Below are 17,704 nucleotides of genomic sequence, written 5' to 3'. Positions count from 1 at the left end.
TTTATAACACCATCCTAAAGAAATCATCTGAGCCGGAGATTAAAATGTATGCCCAAAGTTATTCATCAAAGGATTAAATTATAAATTATTCATAGTGGTAAAGTTCTTTAAAATAAACTGTTATGTTAAACAATAAGGAAATGGTTAAAGATATAATCATAAAATGCAATATCCAGTCCTTAAGAGTTATTAAAAATGGTAAATGCTATGCAATAAATGTTAAAAAAAATAAAGCTTATTTTAAAAGGCATTCAGGATGACCTTGATTAAGTAAAAAATAAACAAGCAATAACGCCTAGAATAAAAGTGCTAATAACAAACACTGATCATTTGAAAATGAATAAAACAAGGACTATGAACATTTATTCGGTCTTGAGTTTATCTATGAGATCTCTCCTACCTTCACCACCTGCCCCCGCACAAGACAGAGCCACTGTTCCTTACATGGTGGTATCCTTTGCAATCACCTGTTTAACTATTTCAGTACTCTGAACATTTCCTGAGGGCATGGCACCATCCCTAATTGAACGCACTGAACACTTGGTTCTTTCACATTAATAAATTCTCCCACCTCATTTCATATACATAAAAAAATCATTGACTCTATCTAACTACTAAAGTCACTTCAAAAATGAAATCTAAATTGAATGTGGAAGTTCACCAAGACGCAGTTTCTCTTTTCTTTGCTTCTTTCAAATAAAAACATTAAGGAGAAAAGTGCTTTCTTTCAAAACCCCTGACTCCCAAGGCAGACAACAGGAAGACATCACATACCTGATTAGTGCTCTGTGCTAGGACCACCAGTGTCATTGTCCGCTCACATTTGTGTCAAAGAACATTTGCTTTTAGGTCTAATCATTAGCTGCTACCAAAAAAACACACCCGTCTTCATGTCACGGTGTTCAGCCACTACCCAGGGCCACACCTGACTCCAGCTCTGCCCTATTCCCCAGATTCCACCCTTCACTTGGCAACTTTCCACCTAATTAGCTGAGCAGAGCAGAGTCGGGGAGGAGGCCATGAGCAAGGCTGGCAACACAGAAAAACAAGACAGGAGTAGGATAACCACAACTATGGCACAGCGCTGGCTGAAAGGCATCCATAAGTCAGTGGTTCTCAACTGGAGTGACAGCCATCCAGGGGACTTTAGGCAACATCTTGGAGATACTGTTGGTTGCCATAATTGTCAGGATGTTCCTGGCATCTAGTGGGAAGAAGCCAAGGAAACTACCAAGCATCCTAAAATGCACCAGACAGCCCTCACAGCAAAGAATTATACAGACCCAAATGTCAACAGTGCTCAGGCTGAGGAAACTGCCATAAATTGAGTCATCCACCAATACTGCAGAGTCTAATTCCAACTCAGCAGGAATAGGACACAGTAAATAGAGGAGATCTGAGGTGATTTAGGAACTGAAAACACACACACACACACACACAAACACACACACACCCTCCTCAACCAGATGCTAAGGCTGGTAAGAAAATTACTTCCATGGTACAAAATTCTCCCACAGGATCTGGGAACAAGAATGTTACAACTTAATGAAAGTATTAAGAATGCCTTTTTTTTTCCCCAAGGGCTTGCTCTGCCATATATCATACATTTCTTCAAAGACTGCCTCCCAGCAGAGACTGTAAGATGATAATACTATCAAAATTGCCCAGACTGGTTAACATCTCCAGAGAAGTTGGCAATGTACCCACACAGTCAATGACAAATTTAGCTACATATCTCAAGGACCTAAGAACCCAAACTCACAGTTTCCAGCTTGGCTTAAAAGAAAAGTGGCAAAAAAATAAATAAATAAAAGTGGCAAGGACTCAAAGACCATTCAAAAAGAAGAAAATATAGTGCTTCTTTTTCCAGATGAATCATCAAAAACTAAAGACCTAAGAGAAGCCACATTTTCAAAACTGAGAACAAAAAGTATTCCATCTGCACTTAAACCAAAAAAAAAATTGTGGACAAAAAGGAATTTAGAATATGAATTGTCATTATTATAATTCAGTTACAGTTAGTGACCACTCTGCCACATTACAATCTGTTTTTGCTTGATTATTTTAATAATTTTATCATGCTAAAATTTCCACCCAGGGGAGGCCAGAAAGTTAGAAAAGACCTCTGGCACCATCCCTGGCTGAGACTTAAATAACTTCAGCCTGACCCTGATGCATCATTTGCCATTGAGTGTGAACTCGATCTTCGTCCTTTCAGTGTTAGGAAGCATCCAGCACTTAAGGTGATCCATTTCAATGTTGGACAGGAGTACTGTTAGAAATGTGTCCATTGTGCTGAAAAAAGAGCACCTCCTTTCCATCTACAGGCATTAGTTTTGCCCTCAATTACAATCGTGTGAAACAAACATAATTATTCTCAATGTATTAGCACTTAAAAGTTTCTGTAAAATTACCGTGACCTCACCACCCCAAACCTTTTTCTTCTCCAAGTTATAAAAGGTGCTCTTGGAGTTCCCATCATGGCACAGCAGAAACAAATCTGACTAGGAACCATGAGGTTGCAGGTTCAATCCCTGGCCTCGCTCAGTGGGTTAAGGATCTGGCATTGCTATGAGCTATGGTGTAACCCACAAACGCAGCTTGGATCTTATGTTGCTGTGGCTGTGGTGTAGGTTGGCAGCTGTAGCTCCAGTTCGACCCCTAGCCTGAGAACCTCCATATGCCACAGGTGCAGCCCTGAAAAAAAAAGCAAAAAATAAAATTAAATAAATAAAATAAAATGTACTCTCCTCATGAACTGTGTTATAACTAGCTCAATTATGATTCAGTGAGACAAAAAAACAAGAATGGAAGAATTAGAAGGCATCTGAGAGATGAACTAGTTCAAACTCAACTGTGTTTTTACAAATGAGTAAAATAAGGCAGAAGAGGATGAAGCAAGGCTGCATGCCAAAAGTTAAACAGCTCTTCAGGAAAGCTGGCAGCAGAACTTAGGTTTGCTAATCTAATCTCCTCAGAACTACATCAGGCTGTATTATGTGCTGCTACTAACAGAATTGACATTTTTTTAAGTTTTATGATAAAATAAAAAAGTATTTTCAGTCTTAAAAAGTTTAAAAAAAAACCTCACATCATCACAATCATCTTATGAAGTAGTATAACTATGGGCATGCACACTTCATGGATGAAGAAACCCAGGCCCAAGGTCATACAGTAAGCACTGAAGCAGGCTCCAGAGGCCATGTCCTTAACCACTATGCGACCTGGGCAAATAATTGAACATTACTAACATTACCACAACCGAATTCACAAACTTAAGACTTCCGGTGATTCTTTAAAATTTTGATGCTTTGATAGAGCTAATATAAAAGGTATCCTTCCTGAGAATATAAATTAATTTTTAATGAATCAAGATAAATTTAAAGATTTATAGTATGTAGCCTCCTGGCATAAAATAGATTATTTTAACTTAAAAATTAGGTTATAGTATTGAAGTAACATCTTCTATGTCAACTATGTAAAGAAATTCAACAAAAAGCAACTTAATTTTTCCGGGAGTAACACAGAAGCAACTCATTGTTGACATGGAGCTTTTTGAAAAACCTTAGCCAAGCACAGCTTCAGGATCTCAATCATTTCCCAAAAACCCTTCCACATAAGACTGTGTGCCATGAACAATATAACCACTAAGCAAATAAGATACTCAACCTGCCTAAATCACACAAACGTAACAAAATATTAAGTAGTAATAAAGGTGTAGACAGAATACTTAGGTTTAGTTCCTCTTCCATCAACACTTTATTAAGATGATAGTAAAAGAATTTTTTAAAAAGAAGCTTACTCTTCTGGGAAAATGGAGTAAATGTACTTTCCTCTATTTGTCTCACTAAGTTCAAGAAAAACTCTGGACATTATATATGTAACAGATATAAGACCCTGAAAGGCGGAAAGAAGGCAGCCCAGCTAGGGACCTCGGGATTCAAGGAATGACATGATGTTCAGTTCCGTGGGTTTTCTTTTTGCTTCTTATGGTGCAAACTTGGAGCTGAAGAATTAGCAAATCCAGAAATAAGTGTAAACCAAAAAAAAAAAAAAAAAAGGCTCAAGAAACCAAAGGGGTAGGAAAGGGTCAGTCTAGAAACACAAAGACAGACAGATAAGACAGACACACAATGAGACAACCTACTCCAGCCAAATGAGAAAAAACCTGTGGCCACACCCCTATTCACACCAGCAAGGACCAAGGGTAGACTAGGCATTCAGGCTCACCAAGATGTAACAAAGTGTCCCAACAGCTTCATCAGCAGGTATTACTGAAAGCTGAATATGTAGTTCAGACTTTGATCCCCACCTCTGCAGTGACTTGGTTCAAAAAAAAAAAAAAAGTCTCAGCAACGATATAAAGAGGAGCCAAAAGAAAATTTCAGAACTGAAAAATACAACTATAAAGATACAAAAACCACTACTTGGGTTCAGCAGAATGGTAGAAGCAGAAATAAACAAACCAACAGAAACTACCCAATCTGAATGACAGAAAAACAGACTGAAAAAGAAAAATGAACAGAGCCTCAGGGACCTGTGGAACTATAACTAAAGATTTAACATTCATGTCATAAGAGAGAGCTGAGCTGAAAAAATATTAAAATGATGGCTGAAAATTTCCAAATTTGGCAAAAGATGTATTTACAGACTCAAGATTCTGAGAAAATCCCAAATAGGATAAACTCAAAGAAATCCTCACCAGGACATGTAGTAGGCAAACCTCTAAACACTAAAGAAAAAAAAAATCTTGAAGGCAATGAGAGAGAAAGAACACTTATCTTTGGGGGAAAAAAATCACTTAAATGGCAGCAAATATTTCATCAGAAACAAGGGAGACCAGGAGAAAAGACACAACACCTTTCAAAACTGAAAGAACTGTCAACTCATTGGAGTTCCCTGGTAACTCAGTGGGTTAAAGATTCAGTGTTGTCACTGCTATGGCATTGCTGTGGCGTAGGTTTGATCCCTGACCTGGGAATTTCTGCATGGCACAGGCACTCCCTATCAAATTACCAATGGCATTTTTCACAGAACTAGAACAAAATATTTTAAAATTTGTTTGGAAACACAAAAGACCTCAAATAGCCAAAGCAATCCTGAGGAAGAAAAACAGAGCTGGATGAATCAGACTCCCTGACTTCAGACTACATTACAAAGCTACAGTCATCAACAGTATGGTACTGGCATAAAAACGGAAATATAGATCAATGGAACAGGATAGAAAGCCACAGAAATAAATGCAAGCACCTAAGGCCAATTAATCTATGACAAACGAGGCAAGAATACACAATAGAGAAAAGACAGTCCCTTCAATAAATGGTGCTTGGAAAATTGGACAGCTACATGCAAAAGAATGAAATCAGAACATTCTCTAAAACCATACACAAAACAAACTCAAAATGGATTAAAGACATAAATTTAAGACCAGATACTATAAAACTCTTAGAGGAAAACACAGGCCGAACACTCTCTGACACAAACCACAGCAATTATCTTCTCAGATCCACCTCCTAGAATAATGACAATAAGAACAAAAATAAAAAAATGGGACCTAATTAAGCTTAAAAGTTTCTGCACAGCAAAGGAAAACCTAAACAAAACAAAAAGACAACCCACAGAATGGGAGAAAATATTTTCAAATGAAGCAACTGACAAGGGATTAATCTCCAAAATATACCAATACCTCCTGCAGCTGAATATAAAAAAAAAAAAAGAACCCAACTTTAAAAAAAAAAAAAAAAGAGTGGAACATCTAAATAGACATTCTCCAAATAAGACATAAAGATGGCCAAAAAACACATGAAAAGATGTTCAACATCACTAATTATTAGAAAAATGCAACTCAAAACCACTATGAGGTACCACCTTACACCAGCCAGAATGCCCATCATCAAAAAGTCTACCAATAGTAGGTGCTGGTGAGCCTGTGGAGAAAAGGGAACCCTCTTACACAGTTGGTGGGAACGTACATTGGTGTAACCACTATGGAAAACAGTATGGAGGTTCCTCAAAAAACTAAAAACAGAACTACCATACAATCCAGGAATCCCACTCCTGGGCATCTATCCAGAGAAAACTATTAACTCAAAAAGATTCATACACTCCAATGTTCACTGCAGCACTATTTACAACATCCAAGACATGGAAGCAACCTAAATGTCCACTGACAGAAGAATAGATAACGAAGATGTGGTGCATATATACAATGGAATATTATTCAGCCATAAAAAAGAATGAAATCATGCCATTTGCAGCAACATGGATGGACCTAGAAGCTATCATGCTAAGTGAGGTTGGTCAGACAGTGAAAAGACATATTATATGATATCACTTGTATGTTGAATCTTAAAAAAAAGGATACATATTAAGGATCTGGCATTGTCGCTGCTAAGGCTCAGGTCTCTGCTATTGTGGCAGTTTTGATCCCTGGGTTTTGAGGTTTAAGGAAAGAAGCTATCTCCATAAGAGCAAACTGCAAGGTGAAGCAGCAAGTTGTAATGCAGAAGCTGCAGCAAGTTATCCAGAAAATCTGGCTAAAATAATTAATGAGGTGACTATACTAAACAGCAGATTTTCAATGAAAACAAAACAGGATGTTCTCTTGGAAGAAGGTGTCATTCAGGACTTTCAGAGCTAGAGAGAAGTCAATATCTGGCTTCAAGACTTCAATGGAAAGGCTCATTCTCTTACTAAGGACTAATGCAGCTGGTGACTAGAAATTGAAGACGTTACTCATTTTTCAAAGTCCTAAGGTCCCCTAAGAATTATGCTAAGTCTACTCTGCCTTTGCTCTATAAATGGAACAACAAAGCCTGGACGACAGCATATCTCTTTGTAACATGTTACTGAATATTTCAAGCTCACTGTTGAGACCAAATGCCCAGAAAAAAAAAGATTTCTTTCAAAATATTACTGCTCGTTGACAATGCACCTCGTTACCCAAGAGCTCTGAGGGAGATATCCAATGAGATTATTGTTATTTTCATGAGTATTAACACGTCCATTCTGCAGCTCATGAACCAAGAAGTAATTCTGACGTTCAAATCTTATTATTTAAGAAATACACCTCAGAAGGCTACAGCTGCCACAGATAGGGATTTCTCTGCTATATCTGGGCAAAATTTAAAACCTTCTGGCAAGGATTTTTATCACTCTAGATGTCGCTAAGAACATTCACGATTCATGAGAAGTTGTCCAATATCAAAACTAAGGGGAGTTTGGAAGTTGATTCTAACTCTCATGGCTGACTAAGAAGGGTTTAAGACTTCAGTGGAGGAAGTGACTGCAGATGTGGTAGAAATAGCAAGAGAAATAGAAGTGGAGCCTGAAAATGTGACTGGATTGCTGCAATCTCATGATAAAACATTAATGGATGAGGAGTTTCTTTTATGGATGAGCAAAGAAAGTGGCTTCTTGAGATGGAAACTACTACTGGTAAAGAAGCTGTAAAAGACTGTTGAAAGGACAACAAAGGCTTTAGAATGTAACATTCATTTTGTTGATAAAGCAATGGCAAGGTTTGAGAGGACTGACTCCAATTTTGAAAGAAGTTCTACTGTGGGTGAAATGCTATCAAACAGCACTGTATACTACCAAGAAATGGTTCAAGAAAGGAAGAGTCAAACAATATGGCAAACTTCATCGTTGTCTAATTTTTAGATACTGCCACAGCCACCCCAACCTTCAGAGACCTTCACCCTCATCAGTCAGCAGCCATCAACATCAAGGCAACACCCTTCACCAGCAAAAAGATTACGGTTCACTGAGGGCTCAGATGATAGTGAGCACATTTTAGCAATAGAGCATTTTTTAATTAAGGTATTATATTGGTTTTTTGGACATAATGTTATTACGCACTTAACAGATTACAGTATTTAAAAATGTAACTTTTATACACATTGGGAAACAAAAAAAAAATTGTATGACTTGCTTTATCTCAATATTAGCTTTATTCTGTTAGTCTGTAACTGAATCCACAATATCTCCAAAGTATGCCTGTACTTTGAACTGAAGACATGTTTGGATAGAGGGTTAGCATGCCCTATACGTGGGAAGAAGAATAAAGCAGTTTGGGGACCAGAATGGCCAATAGGAACAGGGTTGATGATACTTATCCCCTACAGAGTTCCCTCTTCCTGGGCAAATTAAAAGACTACATTTTCCAGCCTCCCTTGCAATTATGTTAGAGGCAATGTGACTGATTCCTGATCAATATAGTATGGGGATAGTAATGTCAGCCACTTCCAGGCCTGGACTTTAAAAACATTCATTGAGATCCTACAGCCATCTTCCACTGCCATCTTGGAGGCCAGATGGCACAGCTCACATGGAGTTACATCCAACCCATGTTAGACTTTACATGACAAAAATATTTTGTTGTTGCTATTACTGCTGTTGCCACGGCACAGCAGTGCCGGGTGCTTTCAAAATTTTTGGTGCATACAGAGCAGATTTGGGATTTGGCCTAAGATTCTATACTCCTAACAAGCATCAAAATGATACCAATGTGGATGGCCTAAGGAACACACTTTGAGGAGCAAGAGCCTTAAACCACCAAAAATACTGCACAGTGGGAGAACAGATGATTCTCTGGAGAAACCAAATGGCCCAGAGAAAAGGTATCCCACAGTGACTGAGCAGCAAGACTAAAGAATTCAGATTCACATCAAAGCAGGACGATAGAAGTCTTTAGGAGGAAAAATATCCAGAACAGTATAGAGATTGATAGAAAAGAAGATATTGTAGACTATATGATAGATAACCTGTTAAAATTAAGAATTTTTACATGAAAAGGCGTGTAGGTGAAAAAAATGAGGTAATTACCCTTCAAAAGATACGTAAGAAAGAAAATGTAGTCCCAGACTATAACTTGGCTGTATAGCTAAACAATAGTTAAGTGTTTACTGACTAAATACTGATTACTGATTTTAATAAAAATGGGGTTATAACCATAGTTGGAATGGAGACTAGGTAAATGAGATGTTTAAGATGCCCAAATTCTCAAAACAGGAAGGCAATGCATAATATTTAAAGTTGATAAATCAGGAGTTTCCATCATGGCGCAGCGGAAACAAATCCAACTAGGAACCATGAGGTTGTGGGTTTGATCCCTGGCCTCGATTAGTGGGTTAAGGATCTGGTGTTGCCATGAGCTGTGGTGTAGGTCACAGACGGGGCTCAGATGTGGCATTGCTGTGGCTGTGGCATAGGCCGGCAGCTGTAGCTCGGATTAGACCCTAGCCTGGGAACCTCCATATGCTATGAGTGTGGCCCTAAAAAGCAAATAAATAAAGTTGATAAATCAATAAACCAATAACAGTGGGATAAGCATGAAGTTTAAAAATATGGAGGTAACCCCCCCCCCCATTAGAAACAAGAAAACAGAAGTTGCCTTTATTTTTCAAAACAAGCCTTTATGTTAACTGGGTTTTTTTTAAACATCCAACTACTGGAGTTGCCGTTATGTGTCAGTAGTAAAGAACCCAACTAGTATCCATGAGGGTGTGGGTTCCATCCCTGGCCTCTCTCAGTGGGTTAATGATCCAGCATTGCCGTGAGCTGTGGTGTAAGTCGTAAATGAGGCTCAGAGCTAGCATTGCTGTGGCTGTGAGGTAGGCCAGCAGCTACAGCTCTGATTCAGCCCCTATCCTGGGAACCTCCATATGCCACAGGAGTGGCTCTAAAAGGACAAAAAAAAATATCCAACTATTAATTTGATAAAAATTTAAACATCAATTTTAAAACACAGAAAAAAAATGACAGATAATATGAGTGAGGGAATGGGGAAAAGGTAAATATTATTAGAGAAAATGAAAACTGAAATAAAAATTGGGACAACTGCCGCTAACCAATTTAAATGCCCTTTATCAGACAATTCCACTTTTAGGACTCTATACTATATGAACACCCCCACAAATGTTCAAAGACATATATACAAAAATGGTCACTACAACACTGTTAAAAAAGAGAAAAATCTGAGCACACAAAATATCCCCTAATAGCGGAAAAGCTGAACAAATTATGAATGAGTGTACCCAACTTATTTCAGCCTTGCAAGACCCAGAGCAGATAAGTCAGGCAAGCCTAACTCTCTTCTGCTCTAAAGAAATATGAGATAAAAATATGTGCTGTTTTAAGCCTCTAAATTTGTGGTAATTAGTTACAGATCAATTTAAAAAATACTTTTAGAAAAGTTGAAATGCATAACCAGCAGCTATGGTTAGGAATAACCATATATCCAGAGAAAATTTTGCCTGAGTGCATCAGAATTCACACCCAAAATGTTCACGTCATCACTGCTCATGTCAAAAAACAAAAAACAAAAAAAAAAACTAACAACCCAATAATTCAATCAGGAATACAAAGGTAAAATGGTGAATAGTCATATAACATAATATAATACAATGAAACATCAACAAACTACAGCCATACATAAAAATATGGATGAGCCTCAAGTCTCACATAGGACAAAAATAAGTGACAAAAGTACACACTTAGTATAATTCTAGTCATAAAGTTCAACAGAACACGGATAGAAAAAACACAGATATGGTAAAACTACTTAAAAAACAAAGAAATATTAAGCGTGAATCTTAGGTTAGCAGTTCTGTTTGTAGGGAAGTAAAAGAATGGGGTGAGAAGGGGTACCAAGGGCATCGAATGTAGTGTAAAGTTTTATTCTTAGCAGTGATTAAAGAGTAACATTATTTAGGGGAGTTCCTGTTGTGGCGCAGCAGAAATGAATCCGACTAGGAACCATGAGGTTTCGGGTTTGATCCCTGGCTTCGCTTAGTAGGTTGAGGATCCAGAGTTGCTGTGAGCTGTGGTGTAGGTTGCAGACGCGGCTCAGATCTGGTGTTGCTGTGGCTCTGGTATAGGCTGACAGCTGTAGCTCTGATTAAACTCCTAGCCTGGGAACCTCCATATGCCGTGTATGCGGCCCTGAAAAGACAGAAGACAGAAGACAAAAGACAAAAAAAAAAAAAGAGAGAGAGAGTACAGTATTTAAATTCTAAAGATATTTTATAATTATGTTTATTCAATATTTAGAAGATGAAAACATCTAGAAAAAAAAGCATCTACATGACCAAAAAAAAAAAAAAAAACCTACAAGACATACTCATTGAAAAAATAATTCAATAATATATAAAAGTCCAATCATTTTTTTAAATTTATTTTACTTTTTTGCTTTTTTAGGGCCGCACCCATGGCATGCAGAAGTTCCCAGGCTAGGGGTCTAATCAGAGCTACAGCTTCTGGCCTACACCACAGCACATGAGCACACTGGGTTCTTAACCCAATGAATGAGGCCAGGGATCAAACCCGCATCCTGACAGATCCTAGTCAGGTTTGTTACCACTGACCCATGACAGGAACTCCTCCAATCACTTTTTTAAAATCACCTAAAGTCCCACCATCTAGACAAGTCAGTAACAATATGCAGAACATGCTTCTGGGCATTTCATACACTTGTGTTTATACATTAAAGTATTTTAAATAAAATCAGTACATATACACCCATATAGGTACTTATTCTATAAATGCCGTCTAGACTCTTGCTTTTTTTAAATCAACTGTACTGAGTTACAATTTACACAAAATTCACCCAAGTGTAATGTTGGAAAAGTTCTGACAGAAGTCTATGTAGTGCAACAACTACCCAATCAAAATTCGGACAAAACAAAAAAAAAAAGTCCCTCTTGTGCCTCTATGGTCAATTTCCTTATCTCTGATCACAAACAATCACTTAATCTGCTTAATTATAGATTTATTTTGCTGGCTTAGGATCAATGTGAAAGGAATTATACAGTTCATATTTTTCTGTGTGAGGCTTTAGTTCAGCATAAAATTTACAGTTTATCAGTGGTTCCCTTTATACTGCTGAGTAGTACCTCATGGTATACTTGTTGACAGACGTTTGGGCTATTTCCAGCTTTGATCTCTAAACATTGAGATGTAAGTCATTCATGATGTTAAGTTTTTATCTTATAATCAGGGGTAGAATTGTTGAGTCATACAGGAGGTATGTATTTAAGTTAACAGAAAACTGACAAACTGTTTTCCAATATGCCAATATCATTATACACTCCTACTAGTAATTTATGTAAGTTCTGATTGCTCTACATCCTCGCCATTTGATATTGTCTGTCTTATCCACTTTAACCATTCCTGTAGGCAAACACTTGTTCCTAATTTTGATTGCATTTCATAAATGACCAAATGTGTTGAGAATTTTTAATGTGCCTCCTGGAAATTCAAATATCTTCTTCTGTGAACTGTATATCCATATTCTTTACCAATTTTTTTAATTTGAGGGGTGTCTGCCTTCTTATTCATTACAGAGGTCCTTTATATACACTGGACAAAGGTTCTTAGTCAGATATACGAATTACAAATATTTGCTCCCAATATGTAGCATGTCTTTCCTTTCTTAACAGTATCTTCTAAAGTACAAAGTTTGGAGTTCCCATCGTGGCGCAGTGGTTAACGAATCTGACTAGGAACCATGAGGTTGCGGGTTCGGTCCCTGCCCTTGCTCAGTGGGTTAACGATCCGGCGTTGCCGTGAGCTGTGGTGTTGGTTGCAGACGCGGCTCGGATCCCGAGTTGCTGTGTCTCTGGCATAGGCCGTGGCTACAGCTCCGATTCGACCCCTGGCCTGGGAACCTCCATATGCCGTGGGAGCGGCCCAAAGAAATAGCAAAAAAAGACAAAAAAAATAAAAAAATAAAGTACAGAAGTTTTAGAATTCCCTTGTGGTACAAGAGGTTAAGGATCTGGCATCATCACTCCTGTGGCTTGTATCACTGCTCTGGAGCAGATTCAATTCCTGACTTGGGAATTTCCACATGACATGGGTGCAGGCAAAAACAAATAAATAAAGTACAGAACTTTTTAATTTTTATTAGGTCTACCTTAACATTTAAAAGAATTTTATAGTTATTGGGGATTTTTTGTATCGTGTATAGAACCAAATGTTTTCCCCTCAGACTGGGAACAAAATATGGATGATTGCTTATCATTTCTATCATCATCTTGGACTTAAGGTCCTAGCCAATTCAATTAGGCGAAAAAAAGAAGAAAGATAAAAAGGAGGAAAGGAAGGCAAAGAATGCTGACTGGAAATGAATCAGTAAAACTGTCTTTATTAAATGATTGTATATGTAGAAAATCCTAAAAAAACTGACCAAAAGACTACTAAAAGTAGTAAGTGAATTTAGAAATGCTTTAAGATACAAAGGCGATTTACAAAACCAACTGCATTTCTATGCAGAAAATTACTTTTTTAATCTCATTTAGAATAACAAAAAAAAAAAACAGGAGTTCCCTGGTGGCCTTGGGGGTTAAGGATCTGATGCTGTCACAGCTGTGGCTCAGATCACTGCTGTGATATGGGTTTGATCCCTGGCCCAGGAACTTCTTCATGCCATGGGTATAGCCAAAAAAAAAACCCATAAAGGGGTTTTTAAGACATAAATTTGACAAAATATGTGTAGTACCTGTACATTAAAAAACTAAAATAACATGTTGCAAGAAATTAAAGAGTTAAATAAATAAAGAGCTATAACATTCATGGATTGGAAGGTTCAATATTAAGATAGTAGTTTTCTAAAAACTGATTTAGAGATTCAAAGCAATTAAAACTGAAATCCCAAGAAGTTTTTTGAAACTAACAAGCTGATTTTAAAATATTTATGAAAATATAAAAACCTAAAATATATGAAATAGTTTTGAAAACAAAGAACAGAGTAGAGGACTTATACTAACTAAATTCAAACCATACATAAAAACACAGTAAGAAAGATAGTAGGGGAGTTCCTGTCATGGCTCAGTAGAAACAAATCTGACTAGCATCCATGAGGACACAGGTTCGATTCCCGTCCTTGCTCAGTGAGTTAAAGATCCGGCATTGCCATGAGCTGTGGTGTAGGTTTGCAGAAACGGTTAGGATACTGTGTGTGTGGCTATGACTGTGGTGTAGGCCAGCAGCTACAGATCCGATCTGACCCCTAGCCTGGGAACCTCCACATGCGATGGGTGCGACCCTAAAATGACAAAAAAAAATAAAATAAAATAAAAGTAAAATAAAACAAAAAAAATTTTTTAAATAAAAAATAAAAAAAAACAAAGACAGCAGTTATTGACACATAGACAGACATAAAAATCAAAAGGAGTTAGAGCCCAAAAACAGACCACACACATCAGCAGATTTCCAAGAAAACCACCACAGTAATCCAATGGGCAAAGGACAGAGAAATCTAATAGGAAAAGGATAATCTTTTCAACAAATAATACTAAAACAACTGTGTATCCATAAAGGAAAAAAAATGAACCTAAACTTATACCTCACACCACACACCCCATTAACCCCTCCAAATAGGTCAAAATCTAAATATATGAGCTAAAACCACAAAACTTTTAGGAGAACATTTCCATGGTCTGTATTTTTCATACAATAATGTCTCAGACATCTTTGTATGTTAATAAATGTAAGTGCTTTGCTTTTTTTTTTTCTTTTTAGTGTTGCACCTGCAACAATGTAAGTTCCCAGGCTAGAAATCAAATCAGAACTACAGCTGCCAGCCTGTGCCATAGCCACAGCAATGTGGGATCTGAGCCACATCTGCAACCTACACCACAGCTCACAGCAACGCTAGATCCTTAACTCACTGAGCAAGGCCAGGAATCAAGCCTGCGTGCTCATGGATACTAGTCGGATTCATTTCTGCTGTGTCACAACAGGAACTCCCGTCCTTTCCATTTTTGAAAAAGTAAGAAAAATAAAAGGACAGAGAAAATAAAAAACTTTCAAAACATATCTTAATTTTTTAAAAATAAAGTTTCAAAACTCATTGTGAGTTCCTTATCCATGTAGTTATACAACCTTTCTTTGAATATATAAATATTCAAAGGAAAAGAACAAAAATTGTCTTTAACTTCCTCATATGGTTCCATTAAGAAAAGAATGCCTTCTAGGGATCTGCAGTTTTGCCTCAATAATCACTTTTTAGTGCCTTTGCTTAAGGCATAAATAATAAAATAAATTTGCTTAAGATATATTGATATTATCCATAAATTTCAAATATAAAAGTTACCAGAAGATCCTGACAATATAATAAATGCCATATGATCTGGAAATGGCCTGTCCTGGTTGATAAAGATGCAGAATGCAACCATAGAGATTATAAATTTTTATATTATCATAAAGCAAATTTACTATTCTAAACATAATCCCCACGGCAATTTAAACTATTATAAATATAATCCCCACAGCAATAATTTGGAAGATGGTTCAAAAATGTATTACTACCTGGAGTTCCCATCGTGGCTCAGCAGTTAACGAATCTGACTAGCATCCATGAGGACACAGGTTCAATCCTGGCCTTGCTCAGTAGGTTAAGATCCGGCATTGCTGTGAGCTATGGTATAGGTGGCAGATACAGCTTGGATCCTGCATTGCTGTGGCTGTGGTGTGGGTTGGCAGCTACAGCTCTGATTTGGCCCCTAGCCTGGGAACCTTCACATGCCTCGGGAGCGGCCCTAAAAAGCAAAAAAAAAAAAAAAAAATTTTATTACTACCTAGTCATGAATTGTGTTTAACAAAATGATGATGAAATAGGTATATATAAAATAGGTAGGTAACAAGGACCTACTGTATAGCAAAGGCGAATCTACTCAGTACTGTGTAATAACCTATATGGGGAAAGAATCTAAAAAGAAATGGATATATATATATATATATATAAGTGATTTGCTTTGCTGTGCAGATGAAACTAACACAACTTTGCAAGTCCACTATACTTCAATAAAAAATTTTTTAAATGAAGGCAAAATCAAGACCTGTTCAGGCATCAAAAAAGAGTCGGTTATAGTTTATTAATGTAACCATCACAGCTTTCCACAGCACCAGGATTAAAGGCAACACATAATGCAATACTGCTGCCCATGCATTAGTTATTGTGCATAACAAATTACTCCAGAACTCAGTGGTTTAAAACAATGAACATTTATTATCTCACAGCTACTATGGGTCAGGAATCTAGATACAGCTTACCTAGGTACCTCAGATTCATGATTTATCAAGCTAGCTGTAGGATCATCTGAAGGCCTGGCTCTGTGTACAAAGGGGGTTAGAGGGATTTGCCTCCAAGCTCACTCATGTGGCTATGGGCAACTCTTAGTCCCCTACCACATTGGCCTCTCCAAAGGACTGTTCACAGCATCTTTTTTTTGTTGTTAGTTTTTTCTTAATTTCCTTCCTTCTACCAATGGCTCCTTTTGAGGTATAAAAATCAATGGTTTCTGGCATTTTTCACAGAGTTGTGCGACATCACCACAATCAGTTTTAGCATATTTCATCATCCTACAAAGAAACCCAAACTATTAGATGTATCATTTTGCTCATTCTGAGCACTGGGGAGCACACAGACAGGACATCAACAGGAGCGCTCATACACTGCTGGTAGGAGAGTAAGTTAGCACAACTACATGGGAAAGCAATTTGGTGATATTTAGTACAACTGCACATATGCACAACTTACAAGCAGCAACTCCAAACCTAGGTGTTTACCCTCAGGGAAATCCTTACACTTGGAAAAAACCAGCACAGATGGAACCTTGGGGAAAAAACAGCATGGATGAAATACAATAACCTAATCCTAAGTGGAAAAAGTCACAGGAAAAAAATATACATAGCATGATTCCATTTACATCAACTGCATAAATATGCAAAAATAAACAATGTTTTAGAAGCATATATACATGTAAGGACTATCAAAAAAAGAAAAGAAATGGTAGATACAGAATTGAGTCTGGTGGTGACTTCTGAGAGGAAGGAAGTGGGAGTCCAATCCGGAAGGTTTCAATGATATGGTAAAGGTGTATTTTTTTAGCTTTACATATACAAATTATACATTTTTGTATGCATGACATATTTCATAGACATTTTTCCACTGACATCTGAAGTGCATCTAATAATAGATACACCCTGAAGTACTTCCATACTAAGATACTTAATGCAGATGAAGAGTGAATCAAAAACTACATGTAAACAATAGTATCAACTATTTTCAATCCAACCACGTGTATGCTTTGTAGAACTGAGCAGGTGGATTCCCCTGCCCTTTCTCGCTTCTTCCCACCTTTTTGTAAACCTGTCTTCCTCACCTTACCTTAACCACCATTACCTGGATTAAATACCACCTCCTTCAAGGAGTTCTGCCATACAATCTATCAACATGATGGGCACTGATCCTCCTCTCAATTTCCATAGCATTTGTATCACTTAAAGGCCCTCATCACATTATCCCTGGATTGCATGTGATCTAACTCCTCTATCAGAATAAGCACCCGAAGAACTAAAATAACACATCAACCTCATCAACCTGGCTCTTGGAAGGCACTCATTTTTTTGTTGTTGTAGACTGTTAAATGAATAAATTAATTAGAAAAGTCAGGAATTTCAGAGTGAGTTAAGCAATGAAACCAGATCAGGCCTAGTTTAAAAAAAAAAAAATTCCAAAAATGAGGAATTAAAAATTACACTCCCTGAAAAAGAATCTCAACATTGAAAATCTTCAAATTATAGCAAATATAAAACTGACAAATAGTTAAAATTAAAGGTTTATAGCATATATACCAGTCATTTCCATATTTTCATGCAGCCAAAGGCCTAAGAACATCCTAAAGGATTATTTACCACC

At 37.3% G+C, this 17,704-nt stretch overlaps 1 protein-coding gene across 46 annotated transcripts in view; it reads right to left on the bottom strand.

The window, feature by feature from the left end:
• Positions 1–17,704, bottom strand: part of MARCHF8 (membrane associated ring-CH-type finger 8) — a 142,139-nt gene that overhangs the window by 122,016 nt on the left and 2,419 nt on the right. For 16 of the 46 annotated variants that reach the window (XM_084996537.1, XM_021073809.2, XM_084996533.1 and 13 more), the window contains exon 1: positions 775–915. The exons of the other annotated variants lie outside the window; for them this stretch is intronic. The gene's annotated coding sequence lies outside the window, so the exon portion shown is untranslated. Of the gene's footprint in view, positions 1–774; positions 916–17,704 lie in introns of those variants that run through there. 46 annotated transcript variants of the gene reach the window in all.

The sequence above is a fragment of the Sus scrofa genome, chromosome 14, assembly GCF_054392235.1.
Source record: "Sus scrofa isolate SSC_HxYL_T2T_F1_AM1 chromosome 14, Sscrofa_HxYL_maternal_Yorkshire_Landrace_v2.0, whole genome shotgun sequence".
Lineage (NCBI taxonomy): Eukaryota > Metazoa > Chordata > Mammalia > Artiodactyla > Suidae > Sus > Sus scrofa.
Note: the sequence above shows the minus strand (reverse complement) of the source record. Positions and strands in the feature narration are given on the sequence as shown.